Source organism: Trichosurus vulpecula, chromosome 6 (assembly GCF_011100635.1).
Source record: "Trichosurus vulpecula isolate mTriVul1 chromosome 6, mTriVul1.pri, whole genome shotgun sequence".
Lineage (NCBI taxonomy): Eukaryota > Metazoa > Chordata > Mammalia > Diprotodontia > Phalangeridae > Trichosurus > Trichosurus vulpecula.
The window spans coordinates 191,112,659-191,136,430 of NC_050578.1; the positions used below are offsets into that span (position 1 = coordinate 191,112,659).

General features: G+C 38.3%; 1 long non-coding RNA gene across 1 annotated transcript in view; it reads right to left on the reverse strand.

Annotated features, from left to right (window-relative positions):
- LOC118854380 overlaps window positions 1-23,772 on the reverse strand; it is an 84,576-nt gene that overhangs the window by 2,985 nt on the left and 57,819 nt on the right. The window contains exon 3 of the long non-coding RNA XR_005010715.1: window positions 13,846-13,946. This is a non-coding gene — a long non-coding RNA (uncharacterized LOC118854380). The remainder of the gene's footprint in view (window positions 1-13,845; window positions 13,947-23,772) is intronic.

The window sequence follows — 23,772 nt, forward strand, 5'->3', positions numbered from 1 at the left end:
TGTGTGGGCATTCTGAGAAATGCTATAAGATATACTGAATGATATGTTTTATTTAAGACTGGGTGGCTACCTTACTAATAAGTTATTATGTGATGGGATCACAAAGTATACTGTCTCTATTTGTTCCAGGATCCATGGCCATTTAGACTTTTTGCTGTTTTTTCTTTTGGAGTGCTTCTCAGCACTAAGGCAATCAAGTGCCTTTAATTGAGCCTTGCCTTTGATTGAATCAAGAGTCTTTGATGACCTGCTTAAGTTACAAGAAAGCCTAAGTCACATGAGTTTGAGTCACATGGTGGTGATGCCCTCTGACCCTGAAGAAGTATATGTATATTCTGAGGTTAGCATTTTGCTGTGGGGGTTCACTCATTGGAATAGTGCTCCTGTGATTTGGCCAGACAAGACTCTGGGTAGCCATCAAGGAACCCCCCAGCTTTGAAAACCCAGATGTTGGTGCTTCTCTCTCTGGTAACTATATATGTATTTCTATGGACAGACAGTTAGAAGCCTGCCTATTGATTCATGTTATTTTCTCTGTTTGTAATTTCTGATTATATTTGCTCTGATGTTCAGGGTGCTGTTTTTCCCCTGAACTAAGTGAATGATATATGTATGTTTAATTAAAGTGAGATTGTGTGTAAACCCTTTACAATTGCTTTCCTTTAGGCAAGTAGATCAAAGAACCTGTGCTAGCAACCCTCCTGTGTGCTGGTGTTATTGGCCTTACACCTCCATAGCAGCTGCAAACATCATTGTTACTACAGTGGATGATACAGTGAATAAAGTGCAGGGCCTAGAGTTAGGAAGACTCATCTTCCTGAGTTCAAATATGGCCTCAGACACTTACTAGCTATATGACCCTGAGCAAGTCACTTAACTTTGTTTGCTTCAGTTTCCTGATCTGTAAAATGAGCTGAAGAAGGACATGGCAAATCACTCCGTTATCTTTGCCAAGAAAATGCCAAATAGGGTCACAAAGGGTAAGACAGTATTGAAATGACTGAACAACAACCTGGGGTATTCCAGGTCCTGAGCACATGATCCTCCTTCAGTTCCAGCCTCAATTACTCAGCAAGAGATAACTCCTAAAGCCCAGAAATTTGTTCCCTGGCCTTCCTTCTCACAGAGGCTTTGGCAAAGCTATTTACCCATGGCTTTTTCACTTGCTACAAACCTCCCTGGTAGATTAGTGGTCAATCTGCTGATGAGATATATAAACATAGGGAACTCCACCATCTCTCCCAGAGAATTGCATAAACAACTACAGAAACAATCCAGTATCTGGTCTTAGCCCTACTCCAGGATCTCTAGCTCACTCAAAGGCATATATTTAATTTTTTGTCTCTGTCCCTATAATATCAAGCAGGGTTCAGGGAAGTTTCCCCATGGATATAAACTGCCTGTCTACCTCAGTCTTGGAGGCAGCTAGGTGGCTCATTGGGCCTGGAGTCAGGAGTCAGGAAGACCTGAGTTCAAATGTGGCCTCAGACTAGCTATGTGACCCTGGGCAAGTCACTTAACTTCTGTTTCCCTTAATCCACTGGAGAAGAAAATGGCAAACCACTCCAATATCTTTGCCAAGAAAGGCCCGTGGACATTACTGGCTTGCTATGGTCCATGGGATCACGAAGAGTCAGACGTATTTCTGATCAATCCTACTCTCAGTTTCCCATGTCATCCATTTTCTTTCACCTTCAAAAGCCTATCCCACTTCTAACATCACTGTTCTACATTTATTGTCTTTCCAAGCACAATGAACGTCAGAATGCAAATTAAGCAAATGAAGTTAGGACAGGATGTTGATGTGCTGTCAGAGGACAAAGTGTTTGCCCATCACATAAACCTTAAAGTGCTGGAGAAATATGGGGTTGTCATCATCATCATCCTAAATATTATCATCATCATCATAATTTTTTCCATTGTCACTTAAATACCTTTGTATGTTTATTTTGAATTTCCATCTAAACTGTAAACTCCTTGACCAGAAGAATCCCTAGGTCTGAGGATAGGGCTTGTCATTCGGAGGATCTTCCATATATAATGGTAAAACTGGTTCTACCAGAAAGCATCTTCTGTAGGCTCACTGAAAACATCTTCAGAAAAACTAGAGCAGCAGACAGGATGGTGGGGATAATTATTTTCATCTTGCCCAATGGAGTTCATATAGATTTGATCCTGAGGCAAATAGCTATCCTTTTTTATATTTAATGTTCTAGTGCATAGGTGAGTTGAAGTAACTGCTTTTATAATTTTTTAAAAACATTAGGGTATAAGCTTGCCATCAAGATCATCTCTATCATCATCATCATTATTAGCATTATGATAATAATGCTAAATTAATATAGCATTGGCAAGCCAAGCAAAACAATTTAAAAATACTTTTAAATTATATAAACACATACCTCTATAAAATACTCAACAAAAATAATATATTAGGATAATCTCTGGCCAATGGCAAATAATAAAATGTAGTTTTGAATACTCAAGAAAGTGAAAAAAGCTCATTCATAAGTGAACCTCGATGTTCCTGATTTTCTCAGTGACCTCTAGATCAACTAGCCTCCTCTAGGCTGTCACAAGTTGTAAATAGAGTCTGCAAGCAGAAAATGCCAATTTCACCTAACAAGGTAACTACAGGACCAGTCTGCAAGGCTACATGCAAGTGCCTGTGTCAGTAGGGAAAGAGAGAGGAAGAGAGAGAGAGAGAGAGAGAGAGAGAGAGAGAGAGAGAGAGAGAGAGAGAGAGAGAGAGAGAGAGAGGAGGGCAAGAAGAGTAAGTTGTGTGAATTTGCAACTCTAGTCACACTCTGGAACAAATGAACTAACAAAATTGATAGATTCATGGAATTTTATATCTCAAAGGGAATTTAGAAATCAATTGGTTCAACTCCCTCTGGAGCTAAGTTCTCTTATTTTACAACCCTTCAGTTTAGACTGTAGCATCCTTGGAGACATCTTCAAGGGTGGGATAAGTCTCTGTGGACTAAGATCATATTCTTCTGGAAAACGTAGTTTTGGTGTCTTGAAAGAGGGATGGATGAATTGAACTTGAGAAGGCTTTGGAGAAAAACCCACCAAAGTTTAGGACTGAAGAGTCAGATATAGGAGAAGAAGAGAAGAGAGGCAAGGGAGAGGTGACTATCTTTTTCCCTACCCATTGGAGCCAACAGCTGTTGGAAAGGCAGGAAAGATATAATGGTTTCACATTAGTAACAATTGGCCTTTTCCCTTCCCAGCATCTGAGAAGCAAACAGGAAGGCAAAAGTGTTGATTCAAAGGACAGAGACCATTCCTGGACATAGCAGTTCAACTGTCCATAACTATAATGATGTACCTCTGAGACTGGACAGGGCTGCCCCCTCTGCAATAATGAGAAAGAGGGGAGGCACTGTTATATTTTTGTTTCTATATGCCCAGCATCTAGCTCAGTAATTAATACACTGGAAGTACCCAATAAATTCATCTTTGTTTGATTACAGAGTTTCCTGATGCATGAAGAGTTTAAGCAACTTTCTCAGAATCATGTAGCTAGAAAGAGGTAGAATTTGAACCCACTTCTTCCTGATTCGAAAACCAGTCTTCTGTGCATTAGATTACACTGCTTCTTGCTATAGGGCATACAAATATTAAATCAAAATCACTGCCTTTGGTGAGCTTACCATCTAGTAGGAGAGATAAGAAAGATATACAAATTAGAACAAAACACAGAAATTAGAATATGATAAATGCATAAGGTTAGTACAAAATTCTATTAGATCCATTCATACTGGAGGGATTTAGAGGGTGCTTTACAGGGGAGGGAGCATGAAGTCAGAGTAACTAAGGTGGACTGAAGAACTGTCCTTGGAGGAGCAGGCCAAGGAGGTTAGGTTAAAGTAATAATAATAATAATAATAATAATATGTAATTATGCTAAGAGTATTTGGAATAATAACAAGAATAGCTGACCTTTCCTATTCATTTTTTTAAATTTGTATTTACTTCATAAACTTGATGAAACAAAAAAAAATTTCCATATGCACAGAAGAACAGAAAAAGAAGACTATATATCAAATTGCAAATCTCTATTATGTGAAGCTTAAGTATATGATCAATTTGACTGGATAGTCCCAACACTGCCCTGCTTGTCCATGTCACTTTAACTTCCTTCTGCCCTCTTCTAATTGTTTTTAAAATGTTTCATTGATTCTCTTTCTCTTCTTTTTTTTTGGTACCACTATGGCTACCTCCCTTAACTCTCTCCCTACCACCACAGTAAAAGCCCCCATGTTGTAAATATATATATGAGTGTATATGTGTATATGTATGTACATGTGTATGTGTGTATATGTATATGTATGTGTATGTGTATGTGTATGTGTATATGTATATGTATATGTGTATGTATATGTATATGTATATGTGTATGTGTATGTGTATGTATATGTATATATTCCAAGCAAGAACAAAACAAAATTTAAAAACAACCCACACTGGCCACATCAGAAAATATACGCCTTCTTCTGTAGTTCTGCACCTCTTGTTCTTTGATTCTCTCCTCAATGGGATGAGAGTAGAAGGAGCGTAATTCATTCTCAGTCTTTCTGAAACCTATTTGGTCGTTGCATTGATCATATTTCTTCACTCTTTCACAGTTGTCTTCCTTTGCAATGTTGAAAAGTCATCATAAAATCTTTTATCCTAAGTTTTTTCTCTTTACCCTGCATCAATTAATCTAGGAACTTCCAGATTTTTCTGAATCAGACCATTTTTTTCACTTGTTACAGCTAATAATATTCCATTATATTCACATACCATAATTTGATCAGCCAATTACCAATTGAGGGATTTCCTTTTCTCAAATCTTTACTATATTTTAAAAATACTGATATGGAAGTATACAAATTACTTGTGATAAAGTAAAATTATTAAACTTATTGCCATAAAATTAACTTACAATTTTTTACATCTTAAAAATGTTTAGTATGTACTATGTCTTCCTTTTGATGAAATTACTTGTTTTACAAGATGTGGCATTGAATTCATAAGATTTTGATACATTCTTTAATTCTTCATCATGAAACCACACTTTTATCACATTGGATATTCAGCATACCTTCAGCAAATGGAACATTTTTACAAGTCTAGCCTTGATTAGACCCCATGAGTTTTCAATAGTACTTAAATCAGGTGAATTTCCAGTCCATTGAGGTATATTTATCTCCATCTCTAGAATAAATTTCTTGACCTTTCCTAGCAGGAACATGGTTCAGATCCATGTGGCAGTATTTCATCTCCATTAAAGAATTTCTATGATGCTGGAATTATTTTGCTCCTTAGTATATTAATATGCTTGTCATGATTCATAATTATTTTGTTAGGAATGAGAGTTTCAGGCTCACCAGAAGTACAAAAAAATCTCCCAAACATTCTTTTGAGTGGCTGCTTTATGGTCTAATGAAGATGCCCAGAACCTATTGACTCACCTGAAATTCTTCTGACAGTGATTTCAGTATAGCCTTGAATGAAAAAGGGAATATTGTGAAAATAGTACCTTTTCTAATCTACAGTATTTCCATCTTTCTATTGTCCATAATAATTTTTTCCTTCAAAGTAATAGTTTGCAACTTTTTTAAACATGTCTTTCTGTTGTCTTTCCAACTTCAAGAATCCTGTACCATACTGTACAGGAATCCATAACAACCCATCTGGCTTAGGGCTCTCTTTGAAGTTCTTTATCTTCTGAGTATTAATCAGACTGCTGTGTAGCATTGTGTTGGTTTTGTTTGTTTGTTTGTTTTTAATCATATATTCATTTGTGATTTGGTGGGACTATTTCATTGTGGTCTTGAATGATTCTTGAAACTCCTGATTTCCCAACACCAACAGCCACTATATCTAATAGTCATTCAAGTGTGCTGTTTAAGAGCTATCATTTTTGCACATTTCCTTGAAGTATTTGGCCACTTTTAAAAACCACAGAATTAAATACTCAACAAAAGGGAACAACAAAATATGTGTGTAGCACAAAATCCAGCATTCTACTGACAGAAAACTAATTAAAGATGGGAAACCAGCTCAATACAGTTTCATCAGGTCAAAGTCTATTATTTCTTAGCTTAGTGATGGTAGATGTATTGCTGTATCAAGATTATTGCTTGTCCCAAGTAATTTGCATACCTTTATATAAGTGCTTTCTTACATATGGGCCCTTTCTCTGATATTTTTGAGGTCTATCTCCAGTAGTTCTATGACAAGGTTAAAGAGTATGCACAGCTTAGTGGCACTTTGCATATAGTTACAGTTTTCAAGAATGGGTCAATGCACGGTGCCGTCAGCACATTGATCCTCAAACAATCCCTTCTATAACTGTTTTTTTCCCTTTTTGTCAGTTCTTCAAAACGAATGGGTCTGAGGTAGAACCTAAGAATTGTTTAAAGGCTAATCTGTTCATTGCATTTTCTATACACCATAACCTAATACTGAACCTCACAACTGTTTGGAATTCAGAGAATATAATCACCATTTCACAAATGAGAAAACCGAAGCGGAGAAAAGTTTAATGGTTTGTCCAAAGTCATTCAGCTAATAATAAGTGGCAGAGCTGGGATTTCAATCCATCTTCTGACTCCCAGCACAACTCTTTCTGCTACACAAGGATAGTTTCCCATAAAGATGAAATTTAGAGCATAGTCAGCTCATATCCCACCTTTATATTCCGCCCCCTCCCAGCTGCATGGAGAAGGGCCTGCACCCTCCCTCCTCCTAGATATCGAAGGCCAGCCAGCCCGGGCCAGCTCCTGAGGCAGATCCAGAATGATGGCAGGACCTCATCAGGAGCTTTGCCTGTGAGTTTATTGTTTTCATTTTGCCTGGCAGTGAGAAACAAAGAGCTCTGTGCAGGAAGTTTTTGTTGTCAGTCCGACTTATTTTTCCTGGCTTGTTCAACTAGTGTCTCTAGCCAAGAGGGTCTGGTTTTAGAATTCTTGTTCTGTCCCTCTTAAAGTTGAAAGCTTTGGACTATAGCTCGGGGCATTAGAGATGGCTAAGTAGTTAATGCAGTGTCAAGGTAACAGATTAGCCCTAGGCCTGCTCCAAGCTTTCCAAACCAGGGAAAGGACCAAAGGAAAGGTGTTGTTGTTAAGTTGTTAAGCTAACATTTTTCTTCAGGTGCTTTTTAAAGAGTATAGCAAGAAAATGTATCCTTTATAAATCTTCCCACTTGCTGAAGGCTTAATATTTAGCAAGTTAAAGCCGTACAAAAGTTTGACCAAAACCAATCTTGGCTTGAATATAATGAAACCATGAGTATTCACAACTAAATACACAGAAAGTCTGTGATTTTCACACAAAGTACAAAGCTTTTCAGGAGTGCACTCAAGACGAGGGTTTAAGGCAGATGAATTCAAGAATTTTTAAGTAATCAGCTGCTCCTTAGAGCAGTTAATAGAAGCTTCTTTAAAATAAAACCATTGCATTTCAACAGAGAGGGTCGTTTTAATGGACACCTCACTTGGGAGTCCAGCTTTCACTTAGTCCTTGGCACAATCTTTTCCTTTTCCCTTCCTCTCCATTTTATTCATATTTTTGGGACAGCATGGAAAGAACATTGTTCTTGGAATCTTTGAACTTTAGTTCAAATTTTACCCTTCCTACCCATGTGATCTTAGGCAAAATAGATAAATTAATACATATTGGCAAATAGGAACATCTGTATTGAGTCGACTAGGGAGAAAATTGATAAATGCAAAGATTTAAAAATTAATTTCACAATCATAGGAAGTGAAAGATTTGGTTCACTATATAGCAGTTTGTCTGAAAAAGATTGGGTGCTTTTAATGAACTGCAAACTCAAAGCAAGTCAACGGTGTGATATGCCAGCCAGAAAAAAAGCTAATGCAATGTTAGGCTGAATTAAGAGAAGCATTGTAAATGTTTATTGTTGGATAAATAGTGTCCAGACCTAAAGAGGTAATTGACCCATTGTATTCTGTTTTAATCTGACAAAGGGAAGAATATTTATTCAGTTCTGGGCATCTCATTTTAGGAGGGACATTGATAAGGTGGAGCCCTAAGCAAGATCACACCAAATATGAATCAACTGAAGGAAATGAGTAAGTTTAGCCTAAAGAAGAAAAAGACTTGGGGAAGGCTGAGGAGAAGTGTGTTCACAACTGCTTCAAGCAGGACTATCAAGTAGAAGAAGTATTCTGATCCCAGAGGGCAGAACTAAGAACAAAGGATAGAAGTTGTAAGTAGGGAAATTTAGATTCTGCATAAGGAAAAACTTCCTACATTTTAAACTGTGCAGTATACTTGTACCAGGGGGTAATTGAGGTTGCCTTCCCTTGGAATCTTTTCAAAAAGCAAATTCATCAAGTGTATTATAAAGAGATTTCTTTTTCATGTATAAGTTAGACTAGGTGGTCTTTGATGTTCCTCTCAACTCTGAAAATTTGTGAACCTAAAGTCATTTAAGTTTTATTAGTTTCATTTTCGTCATCCGTAGTAAGACTGGAGTGGGGGTGGGGGAGAGAGAGAGAAACTTCAGAATCATTAAAATCCCTTTCATTTAAAAAAAAACAAAACAAAACCCTAATCTTGAAAGAGGCTGACTAATTATAACTTATTGGGACCTTGAGTAGGTCTTAAAATCCTGGTTCACCTGATACAGGCTGTTGAACCTTTCCTTTGGACTCTATAGGATTCAGGTCAGCCCAATAAACGTGTTATGTCCTAACAGAAAGTCTTGGCTCTCCCTCCTACCCAGGGCCATCCTTTCTCCCCAAGCATACCAAAAAACCAACCAGATCTGAGATTATCTAGGATTCAAATCCTGTGGCTCAATGAAAACCGAAAAGAAGGAAACTTTCCTCTTAAGATGACACAACTAGCATTGATTGTATTGCCTCAGGTGGTTGTGGGGATTGAAGGTGTGTAGTGTCTGGGAGCTTCACAATTCATTCAGTTTATTTCCAATATGGAGGCTGATTGCTCATTAGACAAAAACACCCCCAAAGACTGTGCACAGCAGCACTTGAACTTGGGTCTATTTTGTCTCCATAGTTCCCATTTGGATACAATAAGCAAGGGCAGTTCCCTGCTGATGCACCCCTTGATTATAAAGGCCTCTATTGTAGAAAGCATAGAAGAGAGAAGCTGGAGTTTTAATGCAGCAGAGAAAGGAGAGAGAACCTTGTGCCTAATTAGGCTCTTGAGTTTGAAAAATACCTCCCTCCTTTCTATAAGAGGAAATACTTCAGAATGAATATCAGGAGAAGAGATGAAATACAAGAATGGGAGATAGAAAGGCCTGAAGGTAGCATCCAATTTGTAACAGTTCTGTCTTAAGAAGGTTTTCAATATTCCATCAGCCACATTGAGTTTCTCTGTCTTTATCTCTTGCTACTTTTCCATTTTTTCTATACCTTGACGCTATTAGCATTCTGACTTGCAACTTTCTCACATTCTGTCCAACCCTTCAGTTTAAGGAATATTAATAACCTCTTAGCTATCTCTTAAAGTTAGTATGTTCTAATGTACATCTTTGATTTTTTTAATGTCTCCGTACACACACACACATACACACAAAGCAGATAGTTTCTGAAAATGAAAATTAGCATGTTTATAAAAAGGAAAAGAGGAAGAGTGGGGAGGGGCACTGAGTCAGGAAAAAATAGAGATGTTGCAAGGTCGAACAAGCGATAGCTGTAGGGATGACAAGGGACATTGATCATGAGTGTTTGAAAAACCAGTATATTGTACTTCCTCCTCACTGCTATGCGTGTACAAGGGGACACCCAGAAGGAATTATAGCAAGGTGGCTCCCATTTCTTTCCACCGAGAGAGATAGCTTTTCTTTTTCCCCTAGAAAGAATGTCAATAGAATAATTCCTTTCCTAAATACGTGATGAATCTACAGTAGGGTGAGGAGGCTGATTTTTTTTCTTAAACAAAGAACTCATGCACCAAATGAGTGTTATCCCTTGTGACACAGTCCCCTTGGGAAGGTTTGTGCTGATTCTATCAGTGTGAGCTGATGCTCAAGGCAGCATATAGCACAGTGATGGAGAAGTTGCCTCAAAGCCAGAATGATCTGAGTTCAAGTTCTGTTATTTCACATACTGACTATGTGACTCTCAGCAAGTTCATTTAACTTCTCATAACTCTAGGCAATTCTCTAAGAGTCTTAGTAACAGAGAAGGTGCTGACCCGCATTGGAAGAGGGAATTTCTTCACCTAGGAGATCCCAACACTAATGAAATCCCGCTTTTAATTCCTATCCCTTCACTCCTGGCTCTACCTAAAAACATAAATACCCTCAATGATGGGAAATTGTCATCCCTTGAGGTCATTCAAAGTTCATTCTGGGGGAAAATGTGAGTGATTAAGCTAAGGAACTGTGACAATGAGACTAATGTCCATGTGTAATTCATAAATTAGTTCTAAATATGTCTTCTTCACAATCGGTAACCCAACAAAGGAGGAGCCTAAATCTGTCATGTTTTCAATTAAATTTAACCAACTACATGAAAGGCACCATGCTATTCACTAGAGATACAAAGTGAAAAAAATTCAAATAGTTTCTCCTCTTAAAGAACTTACTGTGTTCTATTAGGAATATCTCCCCTCTTCCCCACTCCTGACCTCCCCCACATTTACATAAGCATGTTAAAAGTGAGGAAGGGTCAAGAATTTATTATCTCCTTAGAAAAGGACATCTGAGTTGAACCTTGAAGAAAATTATGAATTTTAAGAGTCAGGGGTGAGGAGGGGTATATTCCAGCCATGGGAAACCGTTTGAGCAAAGGTTTAGAGGTGGAAGATGTGATGGACAAGATTAGTCACTAGGCCATATTGGCTGGAACAATAAGTATGTGAAGGAAAGTGATAAGATGTCTGAAAAGGTTATTATATTACAACCAGACTTTAAAAAGCTTTAAGTGACAAGTTGAAGAGTTTATATTTTCTACCAGAGGCAATAAGGAGCCACTGAAGATTTTTGAGCAGGGCAAGTGACATAGTCAGATCTGTGCATTAGGAAGACTTATAGATGGATAGAGATAGAGATAGAGATAGAGATAGAGATAGAGATAGAGATAGAAATCTCTGTCTCTCTCTCATATGTGTGTGTATATATGTATATATACACATATATCTATATATTTTTACAAATTTACAATATATATTATACATATATGTGTGTATATATATAATATACATATGCATATATATTTATTTATTTACCATTGGAGATCATTTTATTGGTTTAAGCCGTTCCAATCCAGTTAGACTCTTTTGAAATGCAAACGTGGGCATACCCCATGTAACATCTCCTATTCATTAGTTTCTTCATTCATTCATTCATTTCCTTTCATCGATGTTAGGCAGAATAATATTACAAGGGGTCAGTTAGTTCAGAGAAGTGTAGCTGAGTCCAACAGAGCCGTTGTCACAGCCATGGGGCTATGAAAGGTGGTAGGAAAGGCATTTGGAGCAATCCAAGGTCCAAGTCATTAATTATCATCAATAGAAATAAAAGTAGAGAAAGCTATACTGGTTTTGAATATGACAGCAGAATCAGTCACAATCCAGCCTCTCTGCTTGAAGACTTCCAATGAGGAGGAGCTCTCACACCAGATGAAATTTGTTCTACTTTTGAATAGTTTTAATTATAAAGAAATTGTGTATGTGAGTATGTGTGCTTATTCAGCTGAAATCTGCCCCTCTCTTTAGCTTTCACCCACTGCTCTTAGATCTGCCCTCTGGGCATAAAGAAAATGATCCTAGTCCTTCTTCTCCATGGCAATTCCTCAAATATTTGATGATAGGAATCATGTTCTCTCTAAAACTTCCATTCTCAAGGCTAAACATCCCCAGGTCCTTTAACCAAGTGTATGTGATATGGTCTCCAGTCTCTCCTCATCTTGGTTGCTATTTTCTGGATGGGTTCTAGTTTCTCAATGTACTTAATGATGTTATTTCAAAATAATGTTTGTTGTACAATGTTATATAAGATTGATATGACATAATATTAGGGCTAACATCTTTGTGTGGATTAGTTCTTTAAATCATTCTCCTCCATGACAGGAGGTTTTCAACAGCATGGAAGTCCTGGGTTTCAAGGGTGGGACCTAGAAATGACATTGAAAAAGTATAAGATTGGGGTAGGTAGGAACAGGAGGAAGACAAGCCCAGAAGATGCAAAGAATTATGGAAAATATAGGCAGAAAAGTTTAGTATGAGCTGGTCTAGGAATGTTTCAAAGGCTAAAACACTTGTTAGAGCCAAAGAGTTGTCACTAGTTCCAACACAGGTACTGTGGAGTATCACAATTAAACCTTGGTGGATGGGTAAATCATAACCATGCAGTGCCTGCTTTGATGTAGCAATAGCTGGCCCCCCAGTTTCTTCCATTTTCCAAAGTAAATGCATATAATGAGTTCATGTGTTTCTCCTTTTGGTTGTTTTTAAAAATAGACATCAAAATTTTATCATCTTCAATGAAGCAGTGCAGTCCATTTCCCAGCTATCCACTTTTTAAATTTTTTAACCACCTGTTATTTATTTCTTTTACATTCTTCCAATTTAAAAAAAATATGGGCCCACCCACCAGAGGTCCCTAGTCATGTGTTAAGTTTCATGTTAAATAAATCTTGGCAGTAGACTCTATAGATTTACCTCTACTTCAGAAAAAAAAACAGAGCCAAAAGAACTTACAAGATTGACTAGTATATTGTAATAATAGTTACTCATCTATTCATATTCCAGAACAAACTTCCACCAGAATGATAACTCTATAGAGATAACTGGAGTTTTGTCCCAGGGCACAAAATTTAGAAGTTGCTGATGGCACCCCAGTCTTTTCTTGCTATAGAAACAACAGAGTTTAGCTGCTAGTAAGCAGGAATAATTAGCTTAAATAGGAAACTACAAGACAGAAGTTTGGGAGCTAACCTTCTCCTCTATCCAGACCCCACCCAAGTGGGGCAACCATTGTGTTCCACTCAGGTTTGGCTGGGGATAAATTCTTTGAACTGATTGCCAAGGCTGGGGGTAACTTAAGAAGTAAATGACATAAAGTTCAGGTATAGCCCCTCATTGTAATATTCTCTCTCTCTCTCTCTCTCTCTCTCTCTCTGTGCGTGTGTGTGTGTGTGTGTGTGTGTGTGTGTGTGTGTCGGTCTGTCTGTCTGTCTTCTCTCTCTCTCTCATTAATAATTAACCAATCAGAGTTGATTGCCACCCTCAGGAACTCCTACTCTTCAAAAGGACATATAAATGGTGAGCCCAGTGCCATGATTGTCTTTGGTCTGAGAGAAGGGCAAATGACCATCTTTTTATTAAAATACTGGCATTATTAATAAAATTATAAAATTACCTAGAAATTATGTTTCTCCAACCTTTCTAAACATCACACCCATCTTCCTCCCGCATTTCCTGTCATTTGCTGTGCATAGTTTGTGATACTCCTTCCAGGAGCAAAAGATACCATTTAGACTGTATTCTGTCCTCAACTAGATCCCCATTTAATCTCAGTTTTCTAACAGCTTTAAAAGGTCATCAGATCAAAGTTTCTCGTTTTTTAAAAGAAGAAACTGAGATCCACAGAAGGGAAGGCAGTGCCCAAAAGTACATGGCAAGTTAACAGAAACCCTTGATCTCCTGACTCCTAGTTCTATTCTCTTTCCATGGCTATTTCTATTTCCAGACTATTAGAGACCAGAAATTAAAGTCTGTTATGTCATTAGGAAGGACATTTTAGAGTTCCCAGCTATAACTAACCCATGCTGCAAAGACCAAAAAAAATCAATATTTCACCTTTTTATGTTTTTTTTAAACTGGTTTGAATTTGCAGCTTTTTACCTGAATTGATTGAATGTCTTGAAGCCACAGGAGGGAAGTAGTAAACTTCTAGGAAAGCATCTTGGAAATTGCAAAGAGATACACAGGTAAATGTTGGGGATCTAAAAATAAATTGAAAGAAATGTATTTTTAAAAGAGGGGAAAAAGAAGTTTCTCATAGAACTGCCTGAAAGGATATGCATGAAGGGAGTTTTTAGATAATAATAATGAAAATCTACTCACATTTATCTAGTACTTTACAATTTACAAACCATTTCCCCCATAACAAGCTGTGAGATATAGTGAGATTATTATCATTCTCAATGTATAGATAGGAAACTGAGGCTCAAAGATTTTGAGTGACTTTCCCAATGTCATAGATAGCATTAAACTAGATGACTTCTAAGGTCTCCCACATCTGTAACCCTGCTTTGTGTTGTTTTTTATTTTCATATCCCTAGGGCCCAGCACTTGGTGGATGTTTGTTGAATTATTTACTATGGAATTCTTTTCTTTTGTGGCTTGGTTTTCTGGGCACACTGGAGTAGTCTCCATTCAAAATAACCAATTGGATTAGTCAGTTCCTTTGTGCCTCTGAGAGGCAGCATGGCATATTTGAAAGGGAACTGGATTTGAAGGCAGAAGACCTGCTTTTAACCTTTGGAACCCTTGTTAGTAGCTATATTTCCTTGTGTGAGTCACTTCCCCATTCTGGGCTTCAGTTTCCCTGCCTATAAAATAGGAAATTCAAGTAATTTAATTCAGCAAACATTTACTAAGCCCCACAGGTCTACCATAAGGTGATCCCAGTGAGAGAATTTGGGCAAAGTACCTTACAAAGTATTGTAGATCTGTGATAGACAGATGGATCATAGAGGCAGATAGATGATAGCTAGCTAGCTAGATGACAGATAATAGATAGATGAGAGAGAAATAAACATAGGAAGATGATAGATAGAGAGAGAGAGAGAGAGACAGAGACAGAGACAGAGAGAGATGATAGAGAGAGATGATAGATAGACCATTGCCTTCAATATCAAAGAGATGGTCAACGTCAGAAAATTCATTAATTGTAACGTTAGAATTCCATATGGACTGAATGTAACTACCTGCCATTCCTCTAGTACATGTTAAGCCATAAAAACAAACGGAGCTATTTCCCTGAAATTCTGTAAGTACACAGTAAAGACAAAACGTAAACAATTTGTTTTCAAAACAACTTGTAAAAAATTTATTATGAGAACCAGTATTTGATCAAATTGTGGAACATAATACATTTTTAAGTAATTTGTTTTTTCTCTAATGTGTTATTTTATTTGCTCTAAAATAATCTGATTAAAGCATGTTTATTATAAAAAAATAGAAAGAAGATAAAGCTGGAGAGGTAGATGAAGAGAGCATTTATTAATAACTTACTATATGCCAGGCATTGTACTAAGTGCTGGAGATAGAAATACAAGAAAACAGCATGGTCCCTACTCTTAAGGGAGCTTATGTTCTAATAGGGAATGCAATCTAGATACCAAAGGATACCCTGGGGGAGGCAAGGCAGCCAGTAAAGAGTCAGACCAATTTAAAGAATCAGTTGAACTAGGAGTGAAATGATCCATTAAGTAGAAACATTCAGTCAAACTGACTCTGGCTCCCTCTTCTTTTGATTTTATTTTAGCAAATCCCTCCAATTAAGCCAATTATTCAAACAATAAGCATTGATTAAGCACCTACTGAGTTGCAGCACTGTGCTAGGCACTGGCTTCTAATGCTGCTAGATTCTAAGGGCTATGGAGGTACCCGTGTATCCTCAAAGGCAATGCTAATGATGTTCAGGCTCCACTGAGCACTGTTACTCAATTCAGCCAACATTTACTGAGTTGTAAAGGCTTTGGGTATGGGCCCGCTGATGGATTGTGTCTGTCATTTGAGGACCAACCTAGCTCATTTAGGAGAGGCTCATTTCCAAAAATTTGGCCACTAAGTGATAATTTTTTTTCCCCAGCAGTGACAATTCATAAAGACTGACTATGAACCAGAGACCAAACCCTGAAAGACTTGTCCCTTTCAGCTCTGGAACTCCCAAACTGGGATTCATGCTGTCCTGATTAGTGAGTGCATCACATGGCCCACTGTAGTTAAGGAACCTCCAGCCAGGCTTCACCTTACTAGATGGCCATCTTCTCACCAGTCACCTGACTGTACTGCATGCAGTGCTTGGCACATAGTAAGCACTTAATAAGTGCTTTTTCCCCCTCCCTTCCTCGCTCTCTCCCTCCTTCTATTCCTCCTTCCTTCTTCTATAGCACAAAATCATTGTGATTGACATAAACAGAGGGATGGAGGGTCCATGCTGAGAATCATAGTTCTTTAAAGCATTAGGGTAAAGGAAAAAAGTACTTAATGGGGGAAAAGCAGGTTTTTTACCCATTTGTAGGCAGTTTGGTTTTATCTAGATAAATAGTCTTAATCTGAAAGGGAATTTAGAACCCTATGCCTCTATTTCCAGTACAATTTATTTACCCAATCCTAAAACAAAAAACAAACTTGGGCAAATAGGTGACCACAAATACTATTCATTAAAATTCTTACTGTGAAACTGTAACAATTAATTCATCAGCATTGAACAAATATGTAGTGGGCAGCAATATTACATTGTCCTTTCCCTCAAGGAACTTAAAATTTAAATGGTGAGACAAGAACAAATAATCAACAGGACAAGGTAACATATAATTAAGGGCAAAATTGTTGGGAACAAATTAAAAGTGCTATTGGACTAGGGAGATAAAAGAGATCACTGCCAAGAGTCAATCAACAAGCATTTATTAAACACCTACTATGTACCAGGTACTACACTGGTCTCAAGAAACTTATTTAATAGAGGAGCTAGAGGAGTCAGGAAGTCTTCTTACAGTAAATGGTTTTGAACTGGGACTTGAAGGAGAGAGAGAGAGAGAGAGAGAGAGAGAGAGAGATAGAGAGAGAGAGAGAGATAGAGAGAGAGAGAGAGAGAGAGAGAGAGAGAGAAAGAGAGAGAGAGAGAGAGAGGAAGGAAGGAAGAGAGGTAGGTAGGTAGATAGGTAGACAGATAGAAAGAATAGATAGAATTAGGATAAACGTTCCCTAATTAGGGAAGAACAAAAACGTGAGGAATAAGTGAGGAAAGACAGAATTAGTAATGAACATAATGTGCCAAGAAGAAAAAGGCAGAACATAGGGTTATAGAATTAGAGATGGAAGGAATATTAAATGCTACTGAGTTCAACCTCCTAATTGTAGATAAATGACCTAAGACTGAGAGAGGTTGAATCACTTGCCCAGGGTAAAAATAGCTAGTTAGCATCTGAGGCAGAATTTAAACACAGGTCTTCCTGACTCCAAGACCAACACTCATTACACTCTCCCATCTACTTGCCAAGGCTTTGGTTAGAGCAAACCAGATAGTGGGATCAATGGGAAATAAAATGGTGTGAGTCATATTGAGGAGGACCTTGAAAGCCAGTCAAAACAGATGGAATTTGTTACATGTGACAGCACCATTATTCTGAGAGTCACAGAGGTTTGAAATCTTAGGTTCACTTCTGATTCTTCTTCCTTTTCACATTCAATCAAATTCCAAATCTTAGCAATTCTACCTCCCCAGCTTTGGTCGTATCCTTTCTGTCTTCTCCACTGTTAGTGCTATTAGACAGACCTTCCTTCTTTCAAGGCTAGACTATTACAATACTCTCTTAATTATTCTTCCTGCAGACCAGTTTCATCCCCCTTCAGACCTTTTCCAAAAATGTTTGATGTAGCTAGGTGGTGCAGTGGATAGATCATTGGACCTGGAGTCAGGAAAACTTGAGTTTAAATCCTGTCAGAGACATTTACGAGCTGTGTGACCCTGAGCAAATCACTTAACCTCTGTTTGCCTGAGTTTCCTCATCTATAGGAAGGGGATAATGATAGAACCTATCAGGGTGGTTGTAAGAAAAAAATGAGGTAGAATTTGTAAAGTATTTTGCAAATTTTAAAGTACTATATAAATGCTAGCTACATTGTCTCCCCTGATATATCTTCAAGGGCAGGTACTATTTCACTTTTTGTGTTGTTTTTTTTGTTTTGTTTTTGTATCCCTAGGACCCAACACAGTATTTGGCACATAGTGAGTGCTTAATAAATGTTTGTTCATTGATTAGTTAATTACTGGATTTAATAGGAGTGGCATGATACAGTGGAAAGATACTAGTGTCCGAGGACCATTGGTAGAATGAGACAGTCCAAAGAGCTCATCCAATTTTGAGTCAAAATAAGTTAGAATCCCGCTATACTGATGGGTCAGGGGCTACTTTTCTCCTTGATTTCCCAGATGACCCAACACCACAAAAATGGAAGTAATTATTTATTCATTTGATCTCGTGGTGTTTTGTGATCTCTTCTGCATTTATCACACTCTAAACTGCTTTATGTATCTATGTATATGCCTTCTCACTGCTAGAAGACTATAAGATTCTTGAGGGCAGGGGCTATAACTTATTTTGTCTTTATTCTTCCCCTCCCTCATTCTCATGCATATGTCAGTGTTCTTCATACAATAACTCAATTTCTATAACATTTTTCAATCAGTGTAGTCTTTTCCCTATAATAATTCAGTGGGATTCATAGCACCACTATCATTATTCCTATTGTATGCCAATATATTTTATTATCAGACTAAAGTGATTTTTTGAAGATATATTGGAGATAATATTCTGTGAACAATGAGAGCATTTAATTTGCTCATTCAGCATAGCAAAGTGGCAGAGTGTTGGTCTACCCAATAGATTCTCATCTTTTTAAGTTTGAATATCTCATTTTCCTCCTCTGGGAAGATTTGAAGATTTAACTGATCAGAAGCATCACTTGTAGAGAAGAATCCCCTTGATCCACAGTTTTCAATTCCGTTGGAGGCAACTCATTCTTCCAAAGTAAAGAAATAACAGTAGAAACTTTCTATTGAAGAAAAAGGGCCTGGTGAGATCTTGTAAATCCCTTTCTGTTTTAAAATTAACTGAGGTGACTTTGTCATGATTCAGGCCTGGCAGGATTAGAACTGTGGCATGGCATGGAGACGATCTGGGCTCTCAAGAGCTATGCCAAGAGAGAACAAGTTCCAGCAGGTTTTTGGAAGTTGGAAAGGCTTTGAGCTTAGTGGGCCCGCCATCTGTCAGAGAATCAGCCCAGCTAAATGCGGACAGTCACATCCAATAGGGAGGCTGCCATTTGGGGATACGTTCTTTGGTCATGGTTCAATTCAACTCAACAACAAGTTATTAATCTATTTGCTGGCCACATCGGGATTACAGAAACATCTATAAAGTTCCCTGTCCTCAATTAATGTACTTTCTACTGAGGGTAAAGGTGAGAAGGAGAATGTTCAACAAGTACACAGATAAATGGATAGACTGAGTTCGCACAGGGAAAGTGTTGGCAAACCTTAAATCACTATATAAATGGGAGTTACTATTATTAGAAAATACATTTATAATACAAATTAAAAACATTGCGGGGATAGAATCTCCTTCTGTTCTGCCCTACAAGGCAATATGCTTAGGAACCGGACTGTGGGGACAACAGCAACTCGTTTTCTTGTTCTGGAACTTTGCAGAGGACTTGGCAAATCATAAAGGCTTACGTTTATAGAAGAGTGGGAAAAACAGTCTTGTGGGATTAAAGAATATTCTCTCCACCATCCCTCCCAATTCCTTGATTATGACATGAGGTGGGGTAGAATTAGCTACAGCTGTTTGTTTGCTGTGATCCTGGACTGTGATTTCATTGGTGCAAGGAACTCACAGTGGAGAAACTTGTTTTATTAATGCAAATCAGGAACTATATAGCAACTAAATAGCCCTAGAGATACCTGGGAATCCTGAGACATTCACTCAGCAGGGACGCAGCCATGTGTCAGAAGCCCTGTGTTAGAATGCCTTACTAACTCTGAGTCCTGTTCTCTATCTCCTAAGCCAGGAAGGGTGGAACTCCCTTAGTCATTCTAAAAGGTCCCGGAGCTGTTCTGGGCACAGTCAGCTGATTTTCCTTATACTATCAGCACCATTACAACCCTTCCATCCAGGGCCAAGGGCCTACTAGCCACAGGAAAACTCCCCTTCTTTCCTAGTTGCCACCATTTGTATTTCCATCTCCTTCTGCAGTTTGATGTTGCCCAAAACCACAATCCAACCCCAATCTCTTATCTGATTCCAGGATTCACATCCTATCCTTGCAGCTAGCACAAAGATGGAGATGTCAGTGGCAAGATTAAAAATGGAAGGGAGGGTAAAATTTAGTTCTGTTCCTTCCACTCCTTGCCTCATGTTGGTTTTGGGAAGGACCTCTTCACCCAAGTCCCTCCAAATCCCACCCAGATGCTATAACAGCCTGAGCCTGCTGATGTCCATATTATATTGGCTAGTCTTTCAATCTGCCAGATGCCCCAATTTCATCTATATGCCAATTTTATAGTTAAAAAAGGTATGAGGAGAATAGGAGAGCCTCTTAACCCCCCAATGATTGCTTCTCCTTCATTTTCAAAGAGGACCAATTATATCATGGGATGATGACTCATGTACGAATTAGATTTAAGTGAGTCAGAGTTACAAAAGTCATCAGACTCTCTTCCAGAGTCATTGAAGTCCAGTCAAGACAAGAGTCAAGATGACTGGCAATGGCCTGGCATGCAGGGGATGACCTCAGCATCTTCAATGTTTGAAGGTAGTGATCCATAGCATCTGCTTCAGCCACCTTCATGGCTGTTGGAACAAACTGTTCTCATTTGCCCATTCTGCTGAGGAAAGTCTTCACGTAGTTGAGGTAGAAACCCCCAACTCAACAACAGGTTTGAGGCCTGTCAGTTACTCAACCTGGTCTAACCACTCTGCTGAGACAACTAGTTTCCCCTAGGTGTGACCACTTGTAATGGCAAGCAAAGTGAGACTTTTTTGGCTGTTTTTTTCTTTTGGAGTGCTTCTCAGCACTAAGGTAATCAAGTGCTTTTGATTGAGCCTTGCCTTTGTTTGAATCAAGAGTCTTTGATGACCTGCTTAAGTCACAAGAAAGCTTAAGTCACATGAGTTTGAGTCACATGGTTGTGACGCCTTCTGTAGGCTCACCCTGAAGAAATATATATATATATACTCTGAGGTTAGCATTTTGCTTTGGGGCTCACTCATCAGAAGAGTGTTCATGTGGAGACTCTGGGTAGCCATTAAGGAGCTCCCTGGCTTTGAAAATCCAGATGATGGTGCTTCTCTCTCTGGTAACTATGTATGCATTTCTATGGACAGACAGCTAGAAGCTTGTCAGCTGATTTGTGTTATTTGCTCTGTTTATATAATTTCTGTTTGTATTTACTCTGAAGTCCAGGGTGCTGACTTTTTCCCCTGAACTAAGTGAATGACATATGTATGTTTAATTAAAGTGAGATTGTAAACCCCTTAAAGATGCTTTCCTTAGAAAAGCAGATCAAAGAACTTGTGCTAGCAGTCCTCCTGTGTGCAGGTGTTATTGGCTTTATACCCCCACAGCAGGGATAGCAACATTGTTGTTACCCCACTGTGCATGCTACAGCTTCTTGGAGCAGCAAGTGGATTCCAAAGGTAGATGAGCAACCCTGATGATGGCTCAGCAAGTCCTCACACCAAAGGTGCCAGTCCTCCCCGAACACCCCATATGCACCAATAGTAAGAGGCCTTAATAATCCTAAAAAAGGATGAGTGCTGGCCTCAGGAACAGATAGGAGAGACATCTTAAAAACCGTTCTGCAGAAGACTATGGAGAAAACTCTTCCAAGGAATTATTCAGTGGCAACAACTCATTGTGAAAGGAACTTTGGTACTCCTCAACAATCAATCATTCAATTTGAATTTATTAGGCAACTACAATGTGTCAGGCACTGTGCTAAACACTGAGGATACAAAGAAAGACAAAAAAGTCCCCATTCACAAGGAGCTCACAGTCTAATCAGAGACATAGCGTCTACAAACAAGATATATTCAGAATAAATTGAGGGTGATCTCATAAGGAAGGCACTAAGATTAAGGAAAACTGGGAAAGACTTCTTGAAGAAGATAAGACTTCAAATGGGACTTGAATGAAGCCAGGGAACTTAGGAGAGAGAGAGAGAGAGACAGACAGAGAGAGAGAGAGAGAGAGAGAGAGAGAGGGAGAGAGAGAGAATGCATGGCAGACAGCCAATAAAAATGCTCAGAGTTGGGAGATGGAGTAGGAGGAGGCCAGTATCACTGGACCAAAGAGTACATGGGGAGAAGTAAGGTCTAAAAAGACTGCAAAGGTAGTAAGCACGTCTATTATGAAGTGTTTTGAAAGTCAAACAGAAAATTTTATCTTTGATCCTGGAGGTAATAGGAGAGTATTTACTGACTAATTGATGGATGCTTAGGAAGCCTGAATTCCATAGGCTAAATGGTTTCATTCACAATCTTTTCCCATTCAGACCTCACATGGCATTTGATTTACATCTCATGCATAATCAGGTTTCAAGTTATATTATAATTATTTGTATTGTTCCCACCAAACAAAAGACTCATGTACATGCATATACATGATAGTGATAGAGTCAATCTTTTTTTTTTTTTTGATATTTGTATCTCCTGTTGTGTGAAGCACAATGTCATATGGGAGACACTTAATAAATGCTTACAGAATTATACTATTTCTTTCTAAAGCATTTATTGAGTGCCCAGCATTACATTGTGCTGGAAAAGACATGGATTTGGAATCCAAAGACCTGTGCTGACATCTCGGCTCTGCTACTTGTTACCTCTAAGGCTGTGGACAAATCACAACAATTCTCTGGGTCTCGATTTTCCTCATCTATAAAGTTAAATGAAACTAAATGGTCTCTTATGTCCAGCACTTAGTTCTATGATCCTGTGAAAGGCTATATTTAGCCTTTGTCCTCCAGTTTAACACCTGAGTGGAGAAACTAGACATACACAGCCATGACTTGTATGAAGACAGCATGACTTTTCCAGGGGGTTCAATAAGCTGCTGAAAGGATAGACTCATGAATTACTATTACATAATGATAATGTCACTATTGCGTTACTATTACATAATAAAACACAGTTACTCATGAGTTACTATTACATAATGAAAACTGAGACAATACTCTCAGTCCAACCTTCTATTTTAGCTACAAAATTAAACAAAAATCCATTCCCAGATGATACTTGGCATGTGTGGTCTTAGCCTGGGAGTAAAATTTCCCTTAAATATAAAGAAATATGCTTTAGCTATTTTTGAATCATATGAATGTAAAAAAATTGTCTATTTTTGAGGACTTGAGACACTTTCTTTTGTCCTTGAGTAACTCTAAATGCTTTTTGTTTTGGGGACCAAATTTGGCAAGTGATTCATTTCTATGCAAACCAATTGTAGAGTCAGATATTATTTTAGTCAAAGTGTAGCTGAAAAATGCATAGCACTACAGACACTCTATATTTTCCTTGTCATGGCATTAATTTTGCAAAGTGCTTTTGGAAAAGCAATGCAAGATAGTCTTAAAGATCTGTTTTTCTGACTTCCAGAAAACCCTTGGGGCCCAATTTACTAGTTTAAAACTCCTACTGAAGCCAAGGGGAGTTCTCCACCAAAGACCAGCAGTGGAGAAACAATGAAAGACTCTAAGAGCCCTCATTAGGATGATTGCTGAAGTGTCCCCTTGCTGGTTAGCTGATTGGTTATGCTTTAACTGCAAGGAGGAATGCTCAGGCCTATTAGAATCTGACTCCAGGGGCAAAAGTGTCCATCTTGGAACAAGACAAGAAGGAAACTATCCTGGTCTGAAGAGGAGCTACTCTGTGCAATCAAGTAAAAAAGCAGAGGAGAGCTGAGCCTAGTTCTACCCTCCCTTCCCTACTGTTGATGCTGAGTGCTCCTAAGGGTGCAACTGCCTTCACGGGTTGAGATTTT